Raw genomic sequence first — 15,111 nt, 5'->3', positions numbered from 1 at the left:
AAAAAAAAGTTCTTTACAATTCGCTTATTTTAAAGTTGTAATCTATACATTAAATGTATCTTGCCTTCCCAAATATTTTTAAATTAAGTTTAGCATGCTTAACTGAATTTTGTCACGTAATTTTTTTTACTAACTTTTTATCGAAATAGATGTTTAAAAATATTTCGTAATGAATAAAATGTTTTAAGTTGCGAATGTCAAATTTCGTTACTTAAAATATCGTCTACATTAATCAATTAGCATATTTTAGGTAACCCTCTCAAACTATTTAGATTGAGTCCTAGAAAGTGATGGACCGATTATTAAATCAAAGTTTTCTGACATAAATATTTATAATATTTATCTATTATTATAGACAAAATTAACTTGTTTGGAAAGAAAAAAAATACTTGTATCTTATCCTCTGTTATTCGGTGCTTATGAGTTTACGCCAAGGTACGTATTTTTTTTTTCTCTCCAGTTTCAGTAAACTACAACAGAAATTTTGTAATACAAAGATAATTTTTATAAAACTATTATCAGAGCAGCCGACCGGCCTGTGTAGGGAGAAGGGAACTGTCCTTACATCAGAAAGGTTCTGGGTTCGAATCCCGGGCAAGGCATGGATGTTTCTTTCTCTCCATTTGTGTTCTCTGTCCTTTCTCCTTTGTGTGAATGTGACCCGCCCTTTAAACGGGTTGTTGTAGTATGACGTGGGCGACGCTGCTCCACCGCCGTGGCTTCGCCACAGGTGACCACTGGGTAACGAAAAGAGAGTTAGCAGTTCTGGCACTTTCTGTGGCCAATGGACAATAGTTCCTAGTGCCTGCCTTAAAAAAAATTTTATCAGAACTTAACATTATCATTAGCCAAATTAAACTTTTATATGTATGTTTAAATTGTTTTAAATCTAATTCAATAAACTAATAATACAATGTATTTGCTTTTACCAGGAAAAATGCTTTTTGAATCTACAGAAATTCCGTAGGTGTATGTAAGAATGAAACATTTTTCAACCACTTTTTTATTTTTATGAAGGGTAAAAAAAAAGGCACCGTCCGTTTTAAAGGACCCTGCGCATTAAAAACAAAACGTGAAAATAGTACCCGAATCTTTGTTTTTCTCATTCATTCGTCCAAATTTCGATCATCGGCTTCTTGTACAATCCTTCATCGAAGCGTGGCACGCCAAACCTTCATTAACACTCTTCGAAAATTTACTTCTCTCAACTCTTCCAAAACTTCCGATCTTTTCTGGCACTCCCCCTTTCAGAAGTATGTGGAAAGCTGGAACTTTCATTTTGATTTTCGTTTGTGATCCGGTTTCATAACTCTCTCCACCCCCAACCTCTGATGTACAACCCTTTTCTATTTCGATGGAGTTAAGGTGTACGAAATTGGATTGGGATTTATCATTTAGTAGGAGGAGAATTGCCTCCGGGCTCCGGGCTTGCTCCGGGCTTAGAAAGTTTTGCCTCCAAAAGAATAAAAGGGTATTTTAGCGGCGAGGAATGCTGGTGATTAAGAAAAAGAGAAAGATTTATTGAACTGTTGTTCTGTTTTGATGAAATATAAATGGCATTTTTCTTAAATATTCTGCTTGATAGATTGAATTTTGAACATTTAATCTCATAAACTGAAACAGGCATGACAAGAATTAAAAATCAACGGCAACTTTAGAAATATTGGGAAATCAAGTTAATATATTACGGCAGACGCAAGTATTTGTTACTTCAAAATAAATGCAAACAAATTATATAAATGTATGGAATATGTTCTAATTTAAAAAGAAAAAAATTATAATTATCTGGGTTATTTTTTTTAATTGATGAATTGGAAAGGCAAATTTTTATTTTATTAGCATATATAATATAGAATTTTTCGGCTGCAACATGGCGTGTTATGTCTGCTTTAGAGTTCAAAGCCTACAGCAGCCTACGATCTCCTTCTTGCTGCATACGTCTTTACTCATACTTTTTTATTTCAGTATTTGCATAGAGCGGGTCCGTGCTATCTCAGGGGATAGCGCACTCACCTTCCAATGAGTGACCCGAGTTCGAACACCAGTGATGGTGGTCGAGACGAATTCCGCAGCCGGCACGCACCGACCACAATGCTGATGTAAAATATCCTCAGAGGTAGAAAGATCACGGGGTCGAGTACCTTTGCTTTCAGGTTAACCGTGTGAATTTTTCCTCTCCATGTCATGCAAACGTGGGTTAGTTTCATCAAAAAGTTCTCCACGAGAGCAAATTTCTCCCAATACTTGATCTTCTGGTTTGGGTCCAAAATTTCAAGGCTACGGATTTTAACACTAGTGGTCGTAAACTCAAAAATTGGGTTGGGTTTCAACAACGGTTATAAAATAAAATTATCTGGGTAAGAGGCGAGCAACGAGATGACCTAGGTTCGAATTCCAACGTTGGATGGTAGATACGAATTCTGCTTCCGGCTCACACCGATCACAGTGCTGACGTAAAATATTCTCAGCGCTAAACGGATCGAGGGCTTGAAGCTCCTTGTTGTCGAATTAACCATGGGCGGTTTTACGTGGTTTTCCTCTCTATGTAACGCAAATGTGAGTTTGTTTCATCAAAAAGTCCACCAAGAAGGTTCGTTTGTCCCAATGCTTGATCCCCTGTCTTCTGCTTCGGGTTAAAAATTACAAAGATACGGAGTAGCAGAATTGGGTCAGCTGTTCAACGACGGTTATATTAAAAAAACATATAATAATAAGCTGGGTAGGATCTTATTTTAGTCTTATTTCACTGCAACAGTTATTTATTTTCTCAAGTATTTAAATTTCTCAAGTCTTGATGATTAAAGTTCTAATCTAGTAATCCTGAAGTGTTTTAAAGGTGGAAGAAGGTTTCAAGTACGTTTTAAAACAAACAATCTGCGCGTTGTTAAAAGTTTCTCTATTGTCAGAAAACTAAAACACAATGAGTGCGAACGCTGTGAGGCAAACAGTTGAAACGAATATCAAGAATAACTAAAATTTAACAATTGGAAGTATTCCTGCTAAGAAATTAAGGCAAGACATAAAGTTTAATGTCAGTTTATTCGAATTCAATATTATGTCACTTTCATTAATTTACACTGCTCTTCAATTTCGTCATCAGTTCAAATATTTACGTTGTAAAAAACATGTTCCTTCAAAGGGATATTAATTGGTTAATGAAAATTTTAAACGACCATGTTCACTTATTATCATAATAAAATCAAACACAGCCTGAAAAACGTATAACACCGCCAAAAACAAAGGAATTCTGTACCATTCCTCCAATAAATTTCAGACTTTATTCTACCTGTGGTTTTTTTTTAGACGATGTCTGGAAATTACCTTTATATTTATTAAGATTATGTATATGCATTTACTTGAAATAATTCTAACGTTTTTAATACGTTTTTTTTTTCGACTTTTGGTAAAGAGAAAAAGAGTACTAGGTAAGCGAACTGTAATTAGAATCTAAGTTGATTCGTTAAGTTCTGTTATTCGAATCAGTGATCCGCACCACTTGATTCGAAATGAGATAGGAATCACTTGATTCAAATCACTGTTCTAAATCACTTGATTCGAATCACTGATTCAGTTAGTGATTGGAATTCCTAGATTCGTTTCGCATAATTCGAATCATTGATCTGAATCACTGATCTAAATGACTTGAAACGAATCGGTGATATAAATCGCCAATCAGACATCTGAATCACTTGGTTCGATTCACTAATCCAAATCGCCTGATTCGAATCACTGATTTAGATCACTCTAACCGAATCACTGATCTTGATTCGAATTACAAACCAGAATCACATGATTCGAATAGGGGATATGAATTACTTGATTCGAATAACTCATCCACGTCACTTGATTCGAATAGTGAATTGAATCGCTTGATTAGAATGATTGATCCAAATAGTGATTGGCATCACTTGATTCGAATCACTGATCCGAATCACTGATACAAATCAGTTGATTCTAATCGATAATCTGAATTTGCGATCTAAAATAATACAGATATTGCAGCTCCATGGCTTCTGAAGATAAAAGCCACTGTTTAAATACCTTATACATGAAGCAAAGCAATAATTTTAAACTATATATCTATATCATCTTGAATTATTTGGGCTTTATTTGGACTAATAACTTAGATGTTTTAAAAGCTATTTAACTTTTTTAAAAATCACCAACTAGGCGATATATTTCCATCTAGGTGAAAATTATCAAAATAACTGCCTTATTCTAAATTTTTGCAAATTTCTGTGAGCCAAGATAATGAAACATTGAAGTAAGCTTTTGAATCTTGAAAAATTAGACCACGAACTCTTTTCATTCTCGTAAAACTGTGTGACTTTTCTGCAAATTGACGTTTTACGTCATTTCCATACATAACCCTGACTTTAGATAAGTTAAACTTGAGGTAGCAGTCATGAATACCTCTGAGTAGTTGTGGAAATTGCAGATTGTTCGCAAAATAGCATATGACAACAGTACTTTCGAAAAACAACCTTAACCGAAACTTGGCTTTGTGACCAAATGTAAGATTGTGATTTATTTGATGACAGATATGTTGTGTTTTAAAAGGATTCAGCTACTGTAAACATGGTGGTCATTGCAATAAAAAACTATTATGAGACTAGACACTTATATTTATTTGATCTGGAATGCATTTTTATCTCTATGAGAAGGAAACTGTTTTTCTGTGCCACATATTTTCCATCTCTTGTAAGTACTGACATTTATATAAAATGTTTTGATTATTTTTAAAATTTTACTTCTGATCTAGATATTTTTATAGATGGTAATTTTAACATATCCATCAATAATGATTTCGTAAATTTAAATGGCACTAATCGCTGTTAATCGAATTGGTACACAATTTGAATCGTATGAATAGTATTTTTTAAATTTTAACAAGTATTTAGATCTGATTTTAACAAATATTAGTCTTTGTAGTGTTTTTAAAAAGCGTAGTGAATGACTTCTTCGTTCTTGAAGATCGACATCTCCTTTCTTTAGTTATTTACATCGATTTAGAGCCTGTTCATAAAATAAAAAAAAATGATGTAAAGTTCAAAGTTAGATATGCCTATGAAAAACTTGTGGAGTTTCATAAATAACGTTGATTGGAATTTTCTTCAAAACTTCAGTGTTATAAATATAGCTTTTTCTAGTTTTTAGAATGTACTTTTTGACATTTTCAACAAAACTATCCCGATCAAAAACTCTAAAAATATATTTCCTTTTTGATTTTCTCTTAAAATCCAAAACCTAGTTACGGGCCTGAATTGCAGAAAAATTCCAAGATTCAATTAAATTTGGCGAATTTTAATCGTTAAGATCAACTGTTAAACTAAGTATCAAAAATGACTATCTGAATTATGTGCATAGTATTGAAGCCAGTTTCATTTCCAAACCTCAGTAATTTTGGAATATTTTACGATTGGTTATACTTTATAAAAGAAAATAGATCCACAAATACTATTATCTATAATGATCAAGAGTATAAATGATATTAATATTTCTAATATATTTGATAAGTATTTAAGCTCTATTTTTAAAAATAGCTCTAAATATGATAAGATCGCTTCAATGATATTATTAAAATCGATAGGGTCACACAGGATGCTTTAAAAGATCTAAAATCTTCTTTAACTATTGGGGTTGATCTTATACCTTCTTTCATCATAAAAGGTTGCACATGCTTATTTGTTTACCCTCTTCTCATTTTGTTAGCATTGCAAACATTTTGTAAACAAGTTTTTGTCTCGTTTATTTTGTTAACAAGTTAAACATATCTCAGTTGCACAACATGGTTTTATGCCTAAAATGTCTACGGTAACAAATTTGCTTTGTATAAATGATAAAATCACGTCTTATTTTAAAAAGAGCTTGATGTGGTTTACACTGACGTTTCTAAAGCTTTTGGCTTTATTGATTTTGTTAAATTGGTTCGTTTTCACGAAAATGTTGTTCAATGGTTATTTTCTAATTTAATCGATCTTTATATATATATTAGAAATTCTATTTCTAGTAAATTTATTAATTGTTCTGAAGTAGCTCAGAGCAAAAATCTTGGACATCTGCTTTTCATTTCATTTATAGATTGCGTTTTTAGGAATTCTGAATTTTTAGTTTTTGCAGATGATTTTGAATTTTTAACTAATAAATACGAATTCGGATGCCATAAGTTTGTAACATGACATAGATAGCTTATATAATTGATGAAAATTAACTGTTTAGATCTTGATATTGAAAATTGTTTCATTTTTAGTCATACAAATAAATCTTAGCCTTTTATATTCTCTTATAAAATCAGCAATATTATTTAAACCCGTCCGAGTTTTATGTCTTGGTTTACTTGTCAATCTAATCTTGATTTTTTTTTTCTCCTCTCACTAATTAATTTTGTAAACTCGGTTTTATAAAACGTAAAACTTCATAAACAAATTTTAAAAATTCTTAATGTTACTTTTATTGGTTCTACTTTGGAATATTGCAGCATTATTTGGAATAGCTATTACAATAATTAAAAGCATTTTATTGAAAATTATCAGAATATTTTTTTACGTTTTCAATATTATGAAACAAATAAGCAATATCCTCATGGTCTTCCAATTGCAAAATATTTTTGATGTTTCCTCCTTGGAAGTATTGAGATTTGTCTTATTTCTTATTCCACTATAAAATTGTTAATAATACGGTGGATTGTTCTGATATTTTAATTATGTTTTGGTTTTCAGTAAATAGTAACAATGTAATTCAATACAGTTCAGTAATCGTCACAATTAAAAATAATTTGTAAGTTCATTTCGTTAATATAACATTAATAATTTTTCTTTATACAAATTTTATTACATCTTTAAAGAAAATGTTAAAAAACTTGATATTTTTAATATGTCTTTGAATGTTTTAAAAAAAAATTATTGTCAAATCTTTCATTGTTGAAATGAAATTTTTAGATTGTATACACCACAGTAATTAGATTTTATCTGCAGTATGTGTTTTCTCTTAAAATAAAATGGATTCAAATCGGTGATTTGAATCAAATGATACATACCGTAATTTGATAACTTTATTCTAAATTATTGAATCAATCACTGATCTGAATTGATTGATTCGAAAAGTGAGTTGAATCGATTAATTTTTATCAATGTTCCGAATCACATGATTTGAATTAGTGATTCGAATCACTGATCTGAATTATTTGATTCGAATGGTAATTTAAAACACTGATCCGAATCGCATGTTTTGAAATAGTGATCTGAATTACTCGATTCGATTCATTGATCCGAATCGCTTAATTCAACTGGCGATTTCAATCTCTTGATTCAAATCAGTAATCTGAATCACTTGATTCGAATCGTTGATTCTAATCATGATTGGATAATTAGATTTCAATCAGGTATGAATCCCTGATCTAAATCACTTAAATAGAATCGATAATCTGTATGACATGACTTGTTTAGTGTTTTGAATCGGTTAATTCGAACCACTGATCCAAATTGCTTGAATCGAATCTCTGATCTGAATCCATTGATTCGACTAGTGATTTGAATCTATTAATTCAAATCATTGATCCGAATCCCATGATTTTAAACAGTGATCTGAATTACTTTATTCAATTAGTGATTCGAATCACATGATTTGAAGCAGTGAGATGAATCACTTGATTCGATTTAGTGATCCAAAACACTTGATTCGATTAGTCATTTGAATCGCTTGATTTAAATCCCATGCTTTGAATCAATGATCTCAATCTTTTGATTCGAAACGTTGATATAAAAAGGCATTCAAATCATTCGTTGAAGTCACTTGATTCGAATCACCTTACGCAAATAGTGATCAAATCATTTAACTCAAATCCTCGATCCAAAACACTTGATTCGAAGAGAATTGAATCACTGATTTGAATCGATTCAATTCACTTTTTGAATCAATTTATTCGGATTAGTGATTTAGATCGATGTTTCGAATCAAGTAATTCGGATGAGTGATTAGATTCAAGTAGTTCAAATGAGTGATTTGAATCAAATGATTCAAGTCAGCATTCACCTCATTGATTCATATCAGCGATTCAGATCAGTGGTTCACTGTGATTCAGATCACTGATTCGATATAAGTGATTCGGTCATGCAATTTAAATCTTGTTTCAGATCCGTGATTTGGATGATTGAGGTACGGATCAGTATAAATTATTGAAACTTTTGATCAAATGTAAATCAAATTTTTTGTTTTGAAGTTTTTTTTTTTATACTCTGCACCTTTTTTTTATTAATACATTTTAAAAATTTTTTATCTGCATCAATGAGCTATAATTAAACATCGTTAAAATCTCTCTCTCTCTCTCTCTATATATATATATATAATTATATATATATATATATATATAACCGCCACTGAAACAGCTGACCCATACTTGGGTCGTCGGTTGTTCAACGAGTATGAATATTTAAATCTGAAATTTTGAGCCAAACTCAAAAGACAAGGGAACTAGTATATCAAGCACTAAAACAAACAGTCTACGTGGAGTAGTTTCTAATGAAAACAAGCAACATTCGCGTGTTACATGGAGAGAGAAACCACGAAAACTACCGATAACAATGGAATTCTCAATAATGGAGCGTCTATCATTGATAATATTTTACGCCAGTTCTGTTGTCGGTGCGAGCCGGGAGTTGAATTAGTATCGCCGGGATTTCAATTTGGGTCCCTTCATTGGGGAGATAGCATTCTGATCCTTGAGCCAACGTAGCTCTCTTAACTACTGCCCTCTAACGCAAAATAGTACTGAAATATATGTTTGTCAAAGGTTTCACCGGATTTCATAATTTCGGAAATTTATTTTATAAAAATGTATAACCATTCAAGCTAAGTTAGACTGTATTTTGTTAGCATTAAATAAGAAAACTTGGATTGCGAAGCTATTGAAAGGAACTGCGAAGGCAGTTCCGGAGGTCGGGGAGTGCAGCGAGTATAATTTAATCTATGCTTATAAATATATATGTGTCGTATATATTAAAATCCTAAAAATATATCATTTTGCTCTAGGGTTCCGTGGAGTATCTTTGGCTAAACGAATTTTATAACTGTGGACAAAAATTTTCCAATTCGCTTAAAAGGTTCTCGAAATATGGTAAAATACGCAACTGATTTTAAGACCGCTCTCCTGACGAAACTATAAGGAACACATTTCCCACACTGCGGGTACTCCTATATTTTGGGGGTGTCAGAAATCCGAATCCGTTGAAAAAAAAGGCATGTTATTCCGAGAAAGTACCTATTTGTGTCTGATTTCGTAACTAAAAATATCGTCTGCACTAACTCATTAGCCTGTTTAAAATCACCTTCTTAAAACATTAAAATTGAGTCTTAAAACGTGAGGATCCGATTATTAGACCAAAAGTTATTCAGGGTGATCCGTTTTTTTTTTTTTTTTTTTTTTTTTTTTTTTTTTTTTTTTTTTTTTTTTTTTTTTTTTNTTTTTTTTTTTTCGCATTGCTAGCACTCTTTTACTAATAGGAACCTTTTGCTTTATAAAAAAATTCGGATAATAATGAGTTCACAATTAGCATTGTATTTCATTTAAAAATCACACACAACCAGGAAAGAAAATCGTATTCACAAACTAACTTTATTAGAGTTTTTTGTTAAAAAATAATTATACAAAATATGTATAGTTTTAAATGCATATTCATGGAGGATGAAAGGATATGTTTTAATCCTCACAAAGTATAGTAAATTAAAATTTGTAAATGACACCAACGTTTCAAAAACATTATACATAAAAAAAAAGAAAACATTAAAAAAAAAACATTTAACTTTGTCATCTCTAATTTCTTTAGATATTCGTTTACAGCTAACAGATATATAAATTAAAGTTTTTACAAAAATACAATAGTTATTCACAAAACATTTTGTTCAAACTATGAAATATAAGCGAAAAAACATTATCTAATGAATTTAATTTATTCATAAAGTAAACATACCCAAATTAAACAAATTTAAATGATTTAAAAAAAAAAACAGAAAATGTAAAATAAAATCATATGTACACAAGAAATAGCTATTTACAATTCTAAATAATATTTATAATTTTTTAATCCTTAATTAATTTTGATTTGAAATTCTTTACAATAATGAAAAATAATAGTAAAAATATTTACATTTTATTATTTTTTGAATCCTTACATTAAAATTTCAAAAATTAAAGAATTCAAGAAAGCAGAACTCTTCACAATAAACTTTTTTTTCGAAATAATGTTCTACAAGTGATGCTACATATAAGTTATTATCAGTGGCCTAGTCATGATACAAAACATCTCAGGGGCAGTACAAATATTACGCAAGCACCTGTTGGTGATTTGTTTATTTTGCTGAAAAAGTTCGAGGTGCGCGGGCAACAATTACGTAAGACATTAAAATCTCCTTATTTTCAAAATGCAAAAAATTGAACAAAAAATTACGCTTGGAAAAATTAAAATATGGAATTAAATTTGTAGAGAGAAAAAGATGGAAAAAAAAACTCTTCAAAGCGTTAAAATATGGAATTAAATTTGAGGAAAGAAAGAATTGTAAAAAAACTTCTTTGGAGAGTTAAAATATGGAATTAAATTTGTGGAAAGAAAGAGTTGTAAAAAAACTTCTTTGAAGAGTTCAAATATGGAATTAAATTTGTAAAAATAAGGAGTTGTAAAAAAACTTCCTTGAAGAGTTCAAATATGGAATTAAATTTGTGGAAAGAATGAGTTGTAAAAAAACTTCTTCGAAAAGTTAAAATAGGGAATTAAATTTGTGGAAAGAAAGAGTTGTAAAAAAAACTTCTTTGAAGAGTTCAAATATGGAATTAAATTTGTGGAAAGAAAGAGTTGGGAAAAAACTTCTTTAAAGAGATTCAAGGGTCAAAAATTTTGATGACAGAGGGAAAACACAGATTCCTAAAGAATATTCTACCTCAAATTTTGTAAAGTAAATGAAAACACAAATTTTTTGCTGAGCAAAATTACATCTTTCATTAGCAACAGCAATAAAATTGGATTACTAGAATAAAGTTTCAAGTTAAAGAAGAAAAAAAACAAGGGGAGAGTATTTAGACTTTCTTACATGTTCACGTTATATTTAAAGGACCCCTAATTAAACTTTATAAAAATTTATGTAAATAAGAAAAATTGCGCATGGTTTCAATGAGTCTTAGAAAAGCTTAATAGTGATAGTAAATTCGAGTAGAAATTTCTTTTTAGATGTAACTTTTTATGATTAGATGTCCGATTGGCATTAGCGTTGTTAGAGGGGAGGGGCCATGGGTGTACGTTCCACTCAATAAATAGAAATCTCTAAAAGTTCCCTGCCATATGTTAAAGAAAGAAAAATTTCAAGCATCTTCATCGATTTAAATTTAGCTAAAAGATAAGAAAGATAGATTAAAATAATTTATCTTTTTGCAGATATAAGATTTTTTTTCTTCTTATGAGTGAAATTTAGAGAACTATTATGACTGTGAAAGTTAAAAGCAAGAAAAAGGTAAAAGAAATAATTATTATTTTTGTTGGTATAAGAATTTTTTTCTTAGGTGTGATGTTTAATATTATTACATATATAATGACTGCAATTGTTAAAAACAAGACAGAGATAAAAAATAATTTAATAATCTTTTGCAGACATAAGAAATGTTTTTTTTTTTTTTTTTTTTTTTTTTTTTTTTTTTTTTTTTTTTTTTACTTCAGATTTATAGAGCTATTATGACTGCGAAAGTTAAAAACAAGAAAAAGATAAAAAAATAATTAATCTTTTTGAAGAGAAAAGAAATTGTTTATCCTACGTATGATATTTAGAGAATTATTATGACTGCATATTTCAATTTCGTCCCCCCTAAAAAATTTTACCCATGTACTATTGTACTATAAAAACTCTTCTAAAACTCTAGGAAACTTTACATAGTAGAAAATTTTTTTTTTAAAAAGAATTATCCTCCTAAAACTTTGATGTTTACAATGCAATTATAGCCATGAAGGTTCGACACAACAACCACCTTCAATTTTTTTTTCTTAATCAATAGAATAAGAAGTATGATCAATATTATTGAACTTACACCATTTTCAAAATATTTTTGAAAAACATATTATGCATATCTCAAAAAATCAAAACTTTAAACAAACTATACAAACAAATATAAACTTCTCTTTTCCATTACAAACAATATATTAATACAAAAAAAATTAAAATTTAACGATCACAGACACAGTTAAATAAAGACAATAAAAGCAAATTTAAATATTTGCACTTGAAGAATATATAATGAAAATAAATTATGATTCAAGAAATTAAAATAACAAGACAGGTGTAATTGAGATCATAAATTTAAATGAAGAATAAATGCACTTCAAAATATATGCTTAATGAATATGTATTTTGTACTCTAAAGCAATATGCTCTATGAAATGATTTGACTTCATGCATAAATTAGTAATGTAGTGAAACAGCGAATAAAACCCAATATTGTAATATAAAATATTTTAAATTCGAAAAATATAACCAGTACACATAAATAAAGCCAATATTTTTATTTTGGAAAAATATTTCTCGCAGTAATATTAAATAAAATTCTGTTCATTTAAATTTACATAAACCTCACTCAAAAATTCTAAATACTCTACAGTCCAGAAGATGGCGCCATCAAATTATTTATTCTATTTTGATAAGGTTCAAAAGTTAAATTTTCAATTAAACTGACTTTCTGAAATCGCTGAAAGTGAAGCTTTATTAAGTAAAAAATTACTTATAAATATCGATATAATATATTTTACTCACACTTACATAGATCCTTTAAACATTTCGATTACAGAAATTACTATTCCTTGCAATAAACTCAGGGAAATAAAATATCATTGAATTACAGCTCTTTCTCTGTTTTACAATAACATTTAAACAAAGTTTCAATAAAAAATCAATTTTTAAAAAAATTATATCTATATATAAAAAAAAAAAAATTAACAAACATTTTTGACCAAAAATGTGCGTGCTCCTCTAATGATGTTAAAAAACAATGGTATTGCAGATGCTGCCATCTATTGGCAAAATGAATAGGACTTCTTTAAATTATGATCTGTAAAGAAGAAAGAGAAAAATAATTTAATATAAAATTTATAAATATAAAAATTAAAAAAATGCATAGTAACATTTAACAATTTTTTTCAAGGGCTACTTGAGAACAAAATACATAGATATTTTTACATAGATTCTAGATGGAAAAGAAAATTCTATGGAATCACCCTGAAAGATTATAAATTTCTAGATTTTGGTAAAATATTTCACAAAATAAGGATGAGTTATTACAAACTAAATAAATTTAAAACTCTGTTGGAATAAGTGATAAATATTTTGCTATTCATGATAAATATTTTGGTACATAAATATTAGCAAATAATTAAGTAGATATTACTGGACAAATAAATGGCATAATTACATCAAAATTCACTGTAATAAGAGCAATTTCATAACTCCGTTCACTTAATTTTTTATCGACTTATTTATTTCTTCTATTTTTATTAAAACAAAGAATTTTGAAAGAATAACAATAAAAATGAGACCTCATTGGAAATCACCTTTTCACAAACTAGGCGTCACAAAAAAAAAAGACAGACATAATTTAAATTAATTATTTAAAAATAATATAAATAAATTATTTTACAAATAGATGTCAAAACTGATATATGTTTTTTGAAAAAAATCCAAAACTTTACAGATAAGCATGTGCTTTCCACCATTAACGGATTTTGATTAATGGATGAAATTTTAAAAAAATTCCCCCTCTCCATCTTTCTCTTTTTTTTTTTTTTTTTCCCCTTCTGAGATAGAATGCTTTCAAATCGATTTATCTTATTACCTTGTTGCTATTAGATGTTTCAAAACATTTATAAGGGAATGGGGAATTATCGAATAGAAAAATATATTTCTTAAATTACATCAGGTATGTACGAATTTAACAAATTTGAAAAAAAATCATACAATGCGCATTTAGCTATAAAAACAAATTTAATGCAATAATAATAATTTAAACAGGTTTTTTTAAAACGTGAAAAAGAAACATAAAACATCTTTTTAAAAGTATGCTTAAAAACACATGAAAATATCATTAGATGTTCACTAAATAAAAAAATTTTTTAAAAAAACTAATTTTATAAATTTAGAAAAGTCACATAATATAACAAACGAACAATTTGAATGCAATAATAAATAAATTGACTTAAAAAATATGGAATCTAAAAAAATATTTTTAACTTCTTTCAGAAATAGCTTTTAAATTTTGTAAAATCAGAGAAAGAAATAAAGGGATAAACTAAACTAAAAAAACATTTAATATTTTGCCCTACTTTCCCTAAAAAAAATCAAATACTAATTTCACGATTTGATAAATCTTATATTAGACATTTAAATATTACACACGAAACAATTAAAAATAATTAAACTAATTTAAGAACGTGGAATTTAAAAAGCAACATTAATTTAAATCCCGTTGTTTGTGAAGAGTTTAAGATCAGTTAATGTAGTCTCAACTACTTATTACAACTACTCAATGTAGTCTCAACGGCCTTATTGGTAGAAAATTTTAAAAAATATATATATAAATATATAAATAAAACTCAAAATAAAATATTTTGCCATTATTTCTCAACTTGAAAAAAAATAATTACGTAACAAATTTGAAAAAATTAATGTAGCTAATTTAAGAAGCGTGGAATATGAAAAAAAAATAATTATTAATTCTGTTTATTAATTATTTATAATTTGTTTATTAATTAAAACCGTTAATAGAGAAAAATATTTTTTTAGCCACTATGTTTAAAATTTTGAATAATAGTAACGTCAAAAATTATACTACAAAGATATAAATAAAAAAAAGAACATAAAACAAATTGAAATCAGGCCGTTGTTCAAGTAAAAGGCGTGACAAGTTGACCTTGATTTTATGTTTTTCAGCGAATAAGAATACACCAAGCTAATAGCACATTTTGTTGAGGCCTGAGGCAATCACTTTCTCTTGCAGCTAGAACTTATTTTTTTTTCTTCACTTAGCATTTTTTTTTCCTCGTCTTATTAATTTTATCAACTTGATCAAATCAAACGATGAAGTTCGTC

General features: G+C 28.6%; 1 protein-coding gene across 1 annotated transcript in view; it reads right to left on the bottom strand.

The window, feature by feature from the left end:
- Window positions 1-12,714: 12,714 nt before the first annotated feature.
- Window positions 12,715-15,111, bottom strand: part of LOC107442907 (cyclin-dependent kinase inhibitor 1) — a 44,523-nt gene continuing 42,126 nt past the window's right edge. Inside the window, exon 3 of the mRNA XM_016056592.3 lies at window positions 12,715-13,078. The gene's annotated coding sequence lies outside the window, so the exon portion shown is untranslated. The remainder of the gene's footprint in view (window positions 13,079-15,111) is intronic.

Source organism: Parasteatoda tepidariorum, chromosome 10 (genome assembly GCF_043381705.1).
Source record: "Parasteatoda tepidariorum isolate YZ-2023 chromosome 10, CAS_Ptep_4.0, whole genome shotgun sequence".
Classification (NCBI taxonomy): domain Eukaryota; kingdom Metazoa; phylum Arthropoda; class Arachnida; order Araneae; family Theridiidae; genus Parasteatoda; species Parasteatoda tepidariorum.
Note: the sequence above shows the minus strand (reverse complement) of the source record. Positions and strands in the feature narration are given on the sequence as shown.